The sequence below is a fragment of the Arachis ipaensis genome, chromosome B07 (assembly GCF_000816755.2).
Source record: "Arachis ipaensis cultivar K30076 chromosome B07, Araip1.1, whole genome shotgun sequence".
Taxonomy (NCBI): Eukaryota; Viridiplantae; Streptophyta; class Magnoliopsida; order Fabales; family Fabaceae; genus Arachis; species Arachis ipaensis.
In genome coordinates this window covers 14,586,716-14,600,314 of record NC_029791.2, presented here as the reverse complement: position 1 = coordinate 14,600,314, position 13,599 = coordinate 14,586,716, and the positions used below count along the sequence as shown (strand labels likewise).

At 35.9% G+C, this 13,599-nt stretch overlaps 1 long non-coding RNA gene across 3 annotated transcripts in view; it reads right to left on the bottom strand.

The window, feature by feature from the left end:
- LOC107608131 overlaps window positions 1–5,345 on the bottom strand; it is an 8,826-nt gene extending 3,481 nt beyond the window's left edge. Inside the window, exons 1-4 of one of the 3 annotated variants that reach the window (XR_002351169.1) lie at window positions 4,931–5,345; window positions 3,942–4,040; window positions 3,678–3,724; window positions 3,293–3,364 (exon numbers count right to left, since the gene is read on the bottom strand). This is a non-coding gene — a long non-coding RNA (uncharacterized LOC107608131). Of the gene's footprint in view, window positions 1–3,292; window positions 3,365–3,450; window positions 3,521–3,677; window positions 3,725–3,941; window positions 4,062–4,930 lie in introns of those variants that run through there. The other 2 variants (XR_002351168.1, XR_001612727.2) reach the window with 2 other exon arrangements.

Below are 13,599 nucleotides of genomic sequence, written 5' to 3'. Positions count from 1 at the left end.
GACCGGAAATTTTGCATTAACTGTAAAATTATCCCGGGAGAGAGTTTGACAACACAACATAGGGTGCTCGTCATGGATTTTCGCGTTGAGAAAAAGTTGAGGAAAAGATATCATACGAATAACCCAAGGACAAGGTGGTGGCGGATGAAAGGTGAGAAACAAAGAAGCTTCCTAAGACGGGTAGGAGAAGAGGCAAAGTGGGATGGGAATGAAAGCGCAGAAGAGATGTGGAGGGAGATGGCAGAAGTTATTAGAAGAATAGCAAAAGAAATTTTTGGTGAATTTAAAGGAATAGGACCAAGAGACAAGGAGTCCTGGTGGTGGAATGCGAGTATACAAGAAAAGATAAAGATAAAAAGGGAATGCTTTAAAGAGTGGTCTTTATGCCGCAATGCAGATAACTGGGAAAAATATAAGGCGGCTAAGAAAGAGACAAAAGTGGCTGTAAGTGAAGCAAGAACAAGAGCATATGAGGGTCTCTACCAGTCTTTGGGCACGAAAGAAGGAGAAAAAGGTATATATAGAATCGCAATGAGCCGGGAAAGAAGAACGAGAGATTTGGATCAGGTTAAGTGCATAAAGGATAAGGATGGAGATGTGTTGGCTCAAGAGGAGAAGATTAATGAAAGGTGGAAGAGCTACTTCTACGAGTTATTTAATGAGGGACAGAAGACTCTTCCGAGCCTTGGTCGATTATGCACAAGGGAAGAAGATCAAAACTTTGACTACTATCGAAGGATTCGAGACTTCGAGGTAAAAGAGGCTCTAAAGCAGATGAAAAATGGCAGGGCAGTAGAACCTGATAATATCCCGATTGAGGTTTGGAAGGGTCTTGGAGAAAAAGGCATCAACTGGTTAACCAAGCTTTTTAATGAGATTTTAAGGTCAAAGAAGATGCTTGATGAGTGGAGAAAGAGCACCTTGGTACCTATCTACAAGAATAAGGGGGATATACAAAGTTGCGGAAATTATAGAAGGATTAAGCTTATGAGTCATACTATGAAGTTATGGGAAAGGGTGATAGAACGGAGGTTGAGAAAAGAGACACAAGTAACAGAGAACCAATTTGGATTTATGCCAGGCAGATCTACAACTGAAGCGATATACCTATTAAGAAGGATGATGGAGAGGTATCGTAGTAATAAAAGGGATCTACATATGGTGTTTATTGATTTGGAAAAAGCGTATGATAGGGTACCAAGGGAGGTCTTATGGAAGGTTTTAGAAAAGAGGAGAGTAAGGATCGTATATATTCGGGCAATTAAAGACATGTATGATGGGGCCACAACTAGTGTGAAGACTCAAGGTGGTGTGACAGAGGAATTCCCTATTGGTATAGGATTACACCAGGGATCATCCTTAAGTCCATACCTTTTCACATTAGTCTTGGAAGTACTCACAGAGCACATCCAAGAGCCTGTGCCATGGTGCATACTTTTTGCCGATGATATCGTCCTTATGGGAGAGTCAAGGGAAGACCTAAACAAGAAGTTGGAGTTATGGAGAGAAGCTCTAGAAGTGTATGGTCTACGCATAAGCCGTAGCAAGATGGAATATATGGAATGTAAGTTCAGTTTGAGAAGGGAAAACCCCAATATAGAGGTGAAGATTGGAGAAAACATCCTACGAGAAGTTAAAAGTTTTAAGTATCTTGGGTGCATCATACAGGATAATGGAGAGATTGAACAGGATGTAAATCATAGGATCCAAGCAGGTTGGTCAAAATGGCGGAGTGCATCTGGTTTTATATGCGACAAAAAAGTGCCTTTAAAACTTAAAGGTAAATTCTATCGCACAGCTATAAGACCGGCTATGCTGTATGGTACGGAGTGTTGGGCGGCTAAAGGGGAGCACGAACATAAGCTGAGTGTGGCAGAGATGAAGATGTTGAGATAGATGAGTGGTCATACGCGATTGGATAAAATACGGAATGAAGATATAAGGGAGAGAATTGGAGTAGCACCCATTGTGGAAAAGATGGTTGAATCGCGTCTCAGGTGGTTTGGACATGTGAGAAGAAGACCGATAGAACATCCAGTCAGGAGGGTGGATGAGATGGAAGATGGACAAAGGGCGAAAGGTAGAGGAAGACCTAAGAAGACCATCTATGAGGTGGTCAAACGAGATCTACATGTAAACGGTCTCTCTGTAGACATGATACATGATAAAGCACAATGGCGTCGTTTGATTCATGTAGCCGACCCCACTTAGTGGGACAAGGCTTTGTTGTTGTTGTTATTGTTAGTAGAATTTACATGTGTGCTATTTATATACTGCACATTAGAGAAATAAAAGGCCAAAAGTTAAAAACTAATACAAGAACCTAGAGTCAACTATTCAAGAATACAATAAAAAAAGTGATATAAAACTAACTCAACAAACTAATGACATTGAAATAGAATTGCTCCTTTTTACACAGATAATTTGATGTATTTAGATAAATTTGTAGATAATAAATTTAAAAGTTAATTCATTCTAGAAGTTTTCCACTATTTCACATACAATAGTACACGTTGTTCCGGATTCCTAATTGATTCTTGAACCTTAGCCAATCCACGCAAGTTGGGAATAATTTGAATGCATGTATCTTAACTCTGTGTAACTAATTAACTATAAGATGATTTGATTGTATGCTTAAATTTTATATATAGTTTTAATGTTTTGTTTAATAGCTTTGGTTTGTGTATCTTAGCTTTTTTTGTCTTGAAATTTTAAATCTCCTATGGTACTGTCTTGGATATATCATAGACATAAAGATTCTTGTTTACACAACATAAGGCTAACCTTGTAATAATAGACGATTTAAAAGAAAATTATAAAACGAGGAAGTCAATAAACAATAACCTTGCAGTGTTTGTTTATGTTCATTAGATCACCTGCAATTTCTTTTCAGTAATGTGTCTTATCTTAGCAAGATACTAACCAGCATCTTGGACTTTCTTCCTTCATAAATCATAAATAATAAAGAATCAATTATGTACAATTACGAGCTACATGATTGCATCCATTCGTATTTTTTTTTCAAAGAAAGAAAAACGAGAGATTAGCTTAATATCTTGTTGCCACTTATGATATTAATTATTTTATTAACTCTATTCATATTTATTTGTGAGCTCAACCATTTCGATACATGCCAAAGTATTGAGAATACAAACAAATCATGCAAAAAAGATAGTAAAAAAAAGCAGAAACAAGTTTCTTCACTTATGACATTGTTTTCAAAACAGACAGATTATTATAGAGGGAGAATAATAAGCTGCAAGTGCATTGCAAATCTAATAGTAGTACAAACCTGAAGGGCTCTCCAATGAGAATAAGCCCAAAATGAAACCCAGAAGAATGCGATACTAGGCAAAGTTAAAACCTACAATGTACAATTAAGAATGGTCATCAATTGAAGCCAAGATAGATATTAAAGAGCAAACACAAGTCCATCGAGCACATACATACCATTAGTGTAGAGGAAAATAGAATCAATGAAACTGTAGCATATAAGTATTTTCGGTGGATAATTGTTCTCCTATAAATGAGACAATAGTTCATATGACAATGAAGATTTAAATACATAATTAAATTGGAAGCTACACTAACAGATTCCATATTAAATTATTGTTCCAACACCATCAACTTTTGCTGATTTGTTTTTTTTTTTAAACAGGTGTTAGAGGGAGAATTACCTCAGAGCAATATGTCCTAATCTTCGGCGAACAATTGTGCATTCAGACTGCAATAACATTGTAATTGTCATATATCAGGGAAGGTTTCTAAGCAACTCTTTAAAGGCTCAGACACAGGAATCAAACTCAACATTGCCATACATATCAACCGCATAATAAATATATATCGAACTATCGAAGGCGAATCTACTATTAAGAGTAGTAAACTACTAAACTATTCCAAAACCAAGCAAGTATGCATCAAAACAAGGCTGCGGCACCAACCTTGAAGGGTAAATGACTTCGACGCTAGTGACTTCATTCGATATAGATTTCAAAAATATCTCTGAGGGCTCAACCTGTGACAAAAGCCATAACCCCAACCTGCAACAACTCAATCACATTTGAGCACATAGTGCATAGTGTAATCAACACTTCTAAAAGACTATCATTCAAAACCAACAATGTAACAAACTAAGAAGCAAACTATCATTTGGCTATTTTTTTCAAATCCCCTTCCAAACCTAAAACTCAAAGCAAGTTCTTTTGTTTCTCTTTTCTTTCCCATTCGTTGAAGCTGATTTGCTGTGTGAAGAAGAAGCCCCAATCCTAAGAAACCCTCCCACAAACAAAAATTAACGGCAAAAAAAAGAAACAATTTTTGCTTAATTTCTTCACTTATGACATTGTTTTCTCTGTTATATTCACTTATGTTTGATTAAACAGGTTTTAGTCTCAAAATTAACCATGAAATTGAAAATATAGTTCATAATCTTCTACTAATTGAAAATGCAGTTCATAATCTGAATCTATGAATATATTTTCTCCCAAGATAGTTATTTGAGTAATTTAAAGACAATGAAACCAATAGTGATGATATTCTAGAAACCACAGAATTAGAAAATGCAGCATCAACATCTCACTCCTTGCCAACAATTACTACTGCAAATAGACTCTCAAACATTTTAATATTATGAGCAATAATACAAACATAATCTTAATGAAACTCTACAGAAAGCATTTCAAACATTTAAACCAAAATCCAAATATAAACGGAGCAAGCAAGTAGCAACGGCATAGGCAAGCAAGCATGGAGAAGACAGAGCAAACAAAAAATTAGGATCTAAAACACTTAAACACTTAAATTTCAGCTTAATCTACCAGATTCATTAGGATCAAGCAAGCAAACAGAGTAAAAGTAATAACAGAGAGAGAGAATCACATGCTTCTGAATATTCAAACCAAAATCGAAAAAATAAACGGAGAAGACTTACCGGCGGTGATGATCTTGTGCGTCTACATGCAAAGAACGGTGGCGGTGCAAGCGACGGAGGTGTGGTGTTGCGATAAGAGCAGCAATGGTGGCTGAAAGCCCTTGGCGACGTCTGAGATGAACAAACGATGACAGAGATGCAAATCTGAGGCGGATTGGATGGAAACAAAGTCCAAAGAGTAGGATGATGGATGGTGGCTATCGTCAATGGTTACCGTCGTGGTGGTGGTGGTCGGCGATGGCAATGGTTACACGAGTTAACCTAGGCCAGTAGCGAAATCAATCTTTCATTGATGAAGAAAAGAGAGAGCAAGAAAGTGAAGAGAAACAAGGGATGGAGAGGGTTTGGGGAAGCTCGCAGGTGAAGGAGGAAGCGGCGCGTGGTGGAAAGGGAAATTTTCTTTCTTCTCTTTTCGTGATTTCTATTTGACTAACGGATGAGATAAGAAAAAAATGAGAATAAGAGTTTAGCGGCCATAACTACAATTGCCACTATAATAATTTAGAAAAATTAAAATTAAAAGTAAAAAGGAAGATAATTTTCTGGCAATAGTAATAATGGCCACTATAATATATAATAATAATGGCAAATATATAATTGTCGCAAAAATATAATTTAAATTAAGAAATTAGTGGCTATTATGTTATTGCCATTAAAAGTTTGTCGCTAAAACATAATTTTTTTGTAGTGAGAGAAGATCAGGGATCATTTTGTTCCCTATTAGAGTTGTCAGGAACTATTTTGTCCTCCGTTAGAATTAACGGAGTAAAAGACATAAGTGACTAGCGGAGTTAATTGTTATGGACCAATCAAGTAATTAATTTTAGTTGAGAACTAAAGTGTTCAATCTGAAATTTTTGAGAACCAAAATAGATATATACTCTTTTCTTTATCTTTATCTTTTTTATTTTATGTCAATTTTATTATGCTCGAAGATCTAAATTCCGATCCACACTTAGTACTTTGCAATGTCGTTTTGTTCCAAATTAAACTGAGAGCATTATTCCAGCCAATGTTCTTTATATCTAGCTAACTAGCTAGTTGATTAATTCACATAATGTATGTAGTATAATAGTAATAAATTTCTGTTTAGTTAAGTTGATAACTAGTATCTCAATTTGGTACCTTAATTAATGGTTTTAAATTCAAGTTTAAATAATTAAAAATATTTATAATATTTTTAAAATAATAAAACAAAGAAAAATTATATATTTGTTTCAAATGATATTGGTACATAAACAATACCCAAAAGAAATAAATGATATTCTATTTTTGAAATCCTTATTATTAGACAAAAATATGTTAAATGCTAATTGAGTTCATTTGGTTGAACTTTGAATTCAATAACTTTTTTCATCTATTTATTATTATTATTATTTGAACCTCTCAAACGCCAAATTGGCAGAGAGTACAACAAACAAAACCAAAAGATATACAAGTACACGTCACCGTTACAAACAAAAAATTACAAGCTACTAAATCATACAGGAAAGCTACTAATCATCATCATCATCATCATCATCATCATTAAGGTTTAATACCACACATGTAGATTGCATATGCTATATTATTAAAAGTTGTGTGAACGCTAAAGAACTTGTTAAAAATATAAAAAGAAATATGGGAACTGAAAAGAAGGCAGCTGCATTGTAAGAAACACAGAGGCTCCGCAATGCAGGTTTCATCAGGAAGATCAGATTCAATTATGGTTCTGAAAATTAGACTGGACTGACCAGTCGAATCGGTTCAACCAGAAACCGACAGTAATAGCAGTCTGGTCCAACTGCTAGAAAAAAACCTCTTAAAAATTATTGAACCGACAGGAAATCGGTCGGTTGGACCGGACTGATAACCGGCCGGTTGATAGAAAATGACGCTGTTTTGTTTATTTGTAAAAAAAAAAATAAAACCCAGAACCATTCGCGAACAATCCCCCTTTCTTCCCCCAATCATTCGTGCAAGCCCTGGCCTCTTTGCAGCAAAGGAAAACCCTAGCCGTTCATTGCGTCACCGTCCCCAAGTCCTCAATGCCTCTGCTTCTTCCTCTTCTCCCTGTCCCTGTCCAGAACCCAGGTAGCTCAGCACGTCGTCCCCATCTTTGCTGACTTCTCTGTTCGTGGCTTGGAGCAGCTCGCCATCAGGTCGCCGCTCGTCGGTCGTCTCCGCAGCCTCCTCCTTCTCCTTCTCTGCGGCGTCTCCCCCTTCTTGCTCGACACGTCATCCATTCCTAGGTGAAATCGTTGGTCGAGGCCTCCAGCTGGTGCACCGTGGTGTCGCCGTCGTGTCTTCGTCTTCCTGTGGTTAGTGGAAGGTTAGTGAAACTGGTATTTACTGATTTCTGTTGAGTTTGTTACTCTGTTTCAGGGTTTTGAGGTTGAATTTGTGATTTGTAATTTCTTGGGTCTTTTGTAATGCTGCTGATTTATAATTTCTGTTATTTGTTATGGCATTGTGATTCTGTGATCACTGATAAGTGTTTTGAATTTGGAATTTGTGATTACTGATTAGTGACAGACTTTTGGCATACCCCCATAAAGAATATATGATTGCATTTGCTTGTCACTGCATAACAGAGAAGCCTCACTCAGTCGATCTTGCTGCTCTTTGTTCCTAATAAATGGATTTGTCTGACCAAAAGTCACGACTATTTGAGAGAATCGCTGAGCTGCTTCTTGTGCTCCTTTTCTTGTTGAACAAAATATAAGCGCAGATTTTCCTCTTGAGTATTGCATTAGAATATCTAAATGAGATTATAAAAAGAATGATAATTCTTTACCTTTTACAGAGATGTCAACAGCAGAAAACAAGTTACAAACCAAAACAAATTTGTTAAGCAGTAAGCTGAATTATCCTTACCAAAAATATAGTTTTGAAGGCGTTGCATGGAAGTATAAACAATAAATTTGTGATTCTGTGATCATTGATCAGCATTTTGAATTTGGCATTTGTGATTAGTGATTTGTGATTTTGATTAGTGATTTTGTTATGCTGCTGTTTTGAATTAATTTAGGGGTAATTATTTGTAATGCTGCTGTTTTGAAATAATTTAGGGGTGATTATTTGTTATGCTGCTATTTGAATTAATTTTGCTGTTTGAATTAATTTAGGAGTGATTGATGATTATTTCTAGTTGTACTACTGCTGTTTGATAAGATCATATGATTTTTATGATGTTTATTTATAATTTATTTTATTCTAAAACAGTTTTTTCGGTTGAACCACCGGTTGAACCGGTTAGACCAGTAAACTAGTGAACCAGTAGCTAGAACGGTTTGACGACAGGTCTGATTTTCTGAACCTTGGATTCAATACATGGTTGGCAAATGTGGTGATGGTAAAAAAGAGTTCTAAAAACTAGAGGATGTGTGTCGAATTCACCGACCAAAATAAAGTATGCCCCAAGGATGCCTACCTACTACCGTGCATAGATCGGCTAGTAGATAACACCTCGGGATTTGCCACGCTGAGATTCATGGATGCCTATTCAGGAAGCAATAAAATATTGATGCATTCAAAGGACCAAGTCAAAACAACTTTTATAAATGAACATGGCAACTTCTGCTATAAGGTCATGCCTTTCAGCTTTAAGAACGTCGGAGCTACATACCAATGCCTAATTGATAAAGTCTTTCAGCAACAAATTGGCCAAGACATGGAAGTGTACATAGATGACATGGTAACTAAAACCCTAACGGACAAGTGCTACTGCATCAACTTGCTCGAAACATTCAACCAATTGCGAAAGTTCAACATGAAGCTATACTCTAAAAAAATGCGCATTTGGTGTTTAGGGTTCATGTTAACAACAAGAGGAATTGAAGCAAACTCGGATAAATGCAAGGCAGTACTGGAGATGCAAAGTCCTCGATCAGTAAAAGACGTGCAATGGTTAATAGGTTGACTGTCAGCCCTTTCGAGGTTCCTTCCATGCTTAGAAACAAAGTCATCCAATTTTTTTCAATCTATTCGAAAGCACAAGAAATTCAAGTGGACTATAGACTGTGAAAAGGCTTTCCAAGAGTTCAAGCAAACCTTATTTGCTCCTTCAATACTCCACAAATCAATATTGGGTAAACTTTTATATTTTTACCTTTCCATTTTAGCTTACACAGTGAATTCAGTGCTTATTGCAGAAATAGATAAAGGACAATGATCAATATACTTTGTCAGCAAAATATTGCAACAAGATGAGCTCCGATACGCTACCATGGAAAAGCTTGATTTAGCACTCATTACTATAGCTCGGCAGTTGTGGCATTATTTTCAGAGCCACACAATTATAGTTCAGACTGACTACCTAGTACGGCAGATTTTAACTAAGTTCGATCTTGCTAGACGATTTATTAAGTGGTCTATAGAGCTCTCCGAGTTTGATATCAAATACCGGCCACGCCAAGCTCTCAAATCACATATACTTGGGGACTTCATCAATGAGTTCACCATACCAAATTTGGAAGTAGTTGGGCCAACATGGGAGCTCTTCATAGATGGAGCATCTAATAGTGAAGGAGGTGGAGCTGGAATTTAGCTCAAGAATAATAAAGGACTGATGATTGAAAAGTCTTTGCAATTTTTGTTCTTTGCTAGTAACAACCAAGCTGAGTACGAGGCATTACTAGATTGTTTGAGATTAGCCAAAGAACTTGGAGCAATGAGAATAATAGTACAATGCGACTCCCTCTTGGTAGTTCAACAAGTTACATGTAACTACCAGGTAAAAGACCCTTTGTTAGAACAATATTTATCTCTTATGAAAAATCTTTTGTCTAAATTCACAAATTTGACATCATACACATAACAAGAGAACACAATACTGGAGCTGATATCATGTTTAGATTAGCAAGAACTCGAAAAAAAGGAGATTCCAACTTTATCACAGCTGATGCTTGCTGAGCCAAGCATCGGTTTTGTGCCTATTTTGAGTATCTTGCAGGAACCAAATTGGAGAACACCCTACATAACATACTTGCAAACAAGAGAAATCCCTTTCACTATAGCCGACCACTGAACATTCAAAAGGCGAGCTATTTTTTTCATCATGGAAAGGGATAAACTATATAGCCGAGGACTCACAAGACCTATTTTGAAGTGTCTCAGTAGGACAGACGCCGACATTGCTATAGAAGAAGTCCATGAAGGGATTTGCGAAACCCATATCCGAGAACAAAGTTCAACAAACAAAATACTCTAAACTGGATATTATTGGCCAACCATAAAGAATGACTACAGGACCAAGGTACAGAATTGTAACGATTGCCAAAGACAATCTCCTATCATACATCAACCAGTCGAGCTCTTACATACAACTGAAATAAGTTGGCCCTTCCACAAATTGGGGCTAGATATATGGTTTATCTTGTGCTTATTTTGGAGGATTTTATCACCTTTTCTCACATTTATTCAATGAAATAGCATGGTTTTGCAATTCTCCCTTGATTTGTTCTTAAATGTGAAAACATGCTTTTTAGGCCCTAAATTGGTGATTTTAATTCACTTTAATTCCATTCGATACCTTGATGCATTTGTTGAGTGATTTCAGGTTCATAAGGCAAGTATTGGATGGAAGAAATGAAGAAAAAGCATGCAAAGTGGGAGAACTCATGAGGAAATGAAGGAACCGTAAAGTTGTCAAGTCTGACCTCTTCGCACTCAATCAACCATAACTTGAGCTACAGAGATCCAAATGAGGCGGTTTCAGTTGCATTGGAAAGCTAACATCCAGGGCTTTAAAATGATATAAAATTTTCTATATGTTGCTTCGCGTTCAGGGGCGCGCATGCGCACTTTGCGCGCGCGCGCCGATTCTGCCGTGGGTCCACTTTAATGAAATCGCCCCCAGCGATTTTGCAGCTCATTTTGGGCCCAATCCAATCCATTTCTGATGCTATTGAACCCAAGGATTGAAGGAGGAATGTAGCAAGTAGTCATAGTTTAGTTTTCATCATGTTTTAGGGTAGAATTCTAGAGAGAGAGGCTCTCTCCTCTCTCTAGAAATTAGGATAGAAATTAGGGTAGAGTTAGGTTAATCACTCTCAAATTCCTCTTTCAATTCTTGTTTTGATCTTAATTCTCTTACATTTTATTGTTCTATTGTCTTCATCTTCTTAGTTTCTCTTGTTAATTTTTTGTTTTGCTCTCTTTTATGTTTATGAACAATTGTTAGATCTTAATTTGTCTTTAATGCAATTTTATGTTTGATGTTCTTTTATTGATGATTTGAGTTGTTGATTTACTTTTCTCGCAAGTGGTAGTTGGTAGATTTACATTTCTTGCACTTTTACTATGCTTTCCTTTTATGCCTTCCAAGTGTTTGATAAAATGTTTGGAAGGATGTTAGAGTAGATTTTGAGCATTCTTGGCTTGGAAAGAGTAATTAGGCAATCTTGAGTCATGAAAACCCAACCTATGTTGGTGATCTAGAGTTGTTAGCTAGTATTGTTTCCATTGACGCTAATCTTTTGCTAATTTAATTAGTGAGTTGATTAGGACTTATGGAATATTGTTTCCATTGACGCTAATTTTTTGCTAGTTTAATTAGTAAGTTGGTTAGGACTTTTGGATTGAGATTAGCTAGTCTCATTAGACTTTCTCCCTATTTGTTGGAGTTGACGTAATCAGATAAATTCTTGTTATTATTGTGGTATGATTAATTATTCTTGTTTGACATTCTCCCTATTTGTTGGAGTTAACTAAATAAGATGAGTTAATCATTGCATGACTAGGATAGAAAACCTATGATCTCAATCCATTGCCATAAATGTCTCTCTTCTTTAATTGTTTCCTTTAATTGCTTACTTGATTTACTTTTCCTATCATTTATTTTATTGCCCCTCCAATCAATCAAAACCCCCTTGTCCCCTCATAGCTAATAATCATACATTTCATTGCAACTCTTCGTGAGACGACCCGGAGTTTTAATACTTCGGTTAATTTTCATTTGGGGATTGTTATTTGTGACAACAACCAAAATTTTTGCATGTGCGGATTCTTGATTGGTTTGGATACTATACTTCACAACGAGAAATTCATTTGTAAAATTCTAAACCGTCAAGAATTTGATCATCAAAATAATCTCCCCACACTTAAACCGAGCATGTCCTCATGCTAAGAATAAAGAAGGACAAGAAAAGGGTATGAACATTTATTCAATGCAAGTAAACTATATAAACCTATCTACATGCATGTGACTACATGCAAAATGATTCTACCTACTTGGTTAAGAGTAAATCAATCCCCAAGAGCATGTATGAACAAGCAGGGCTAAGATCATATGATGGTTCATGAATCCTACCAATTCAAATATCAAAATGAAGTTCAAATAGACTTGCAAGAAGAAAGCTCATGAAAGCCGGGAACTAGGAATTGAGCATCGAACCCTCACCGGAAGTGTATCCGCTCTAGTCGCTCTAGTGTATAGGGTTGATCACTCAATTCTCTTCTAATCATGCTTTCCAAGATTTTTTTTTCATCTAACAATCAACAATTATTCAATGCATGCATACATTCATCATGAGGACTTATTCATAGGTTGTAATGGGGCTAGGGTCAAGGTAGGATGCATATGGTCAAGTGAGCTTGAAATTTGAATCTTTGATTAACCTAAGCTCTCACCTAACACATATAACAACCTATACAATTCTAATACATAACCTAGCTACCCATGATTCTCATTTATTCACATACTCATGCATTCTCTTTAATTCACATTCCATATGCATTGATTTTTATTGAACTTTACTTTGGGCCATTTTTGTCCCCTTTTTATTTCTTTTTCTCTTTTTTTTTTCTATATATATATTTTTTTTCTTTTATATATATATGTTTTTTTTTCTTTATTATTTTTTTTCTAAAGTATATACAAACGTATCAATGCATATGGTTTTACATATTTAATGCATAAGCATGTACCCAACTCCCAAAAATATTCAACAAAATACAAAAACACATTTTTTTCTCTCAACCAATGTCCCAAGTTTCCCATACCCAAATGATACACACTCTCACTAGCCTAAGCTAATCAAAGATCCAAATTAAGGACATTTATTATTTTTCACTTAAGGGTAGTGATGTACTAATATTAAGAACAAAAGGGATTAATTAGGCTCAAAATTGGCTAACAATGGTTGATGAAAGGTAGGCTATTTGGGTAAGTGAGCTAAATGAAATGATGGCCTCAATCATATAAATGCATGTATACATGGAATAATGGACATAAAGAATCAAACAGATCAAAGATTACAATCATAGAAAGAGAACAATACTCACAAGAATGAAAATAAGTGGTTATATATGATGTAACCACACAATTAGGTTCAAAACTCACATGCTTGTGTTCTTAGCTCAAAAACTATGTTCCAAAATAAATTCTTCAAGCAAGTTTATCACAACAAAAATTTTTTCAAATTGGTAGAGTGCCCTAAAAACAATTTTTTTTCTTGGGAAAGAAATCATCACCCTAACCAAGTAGTCCTAACATAAAAGGGAATGATAGAATATATACAAATTCTAACTAACATGCATCCTATCATGCAATGCAACAACTAATCTAACAAAGACAAAAATTAAAAATTGGTGTTGAAAAATGTTGTTACCCATGGAGATCGGTCAGACGACCTCCCCACACTTAGAAATTTGCACCGTCCTCGGTGCATGCAAGGAAGAACAAGGTG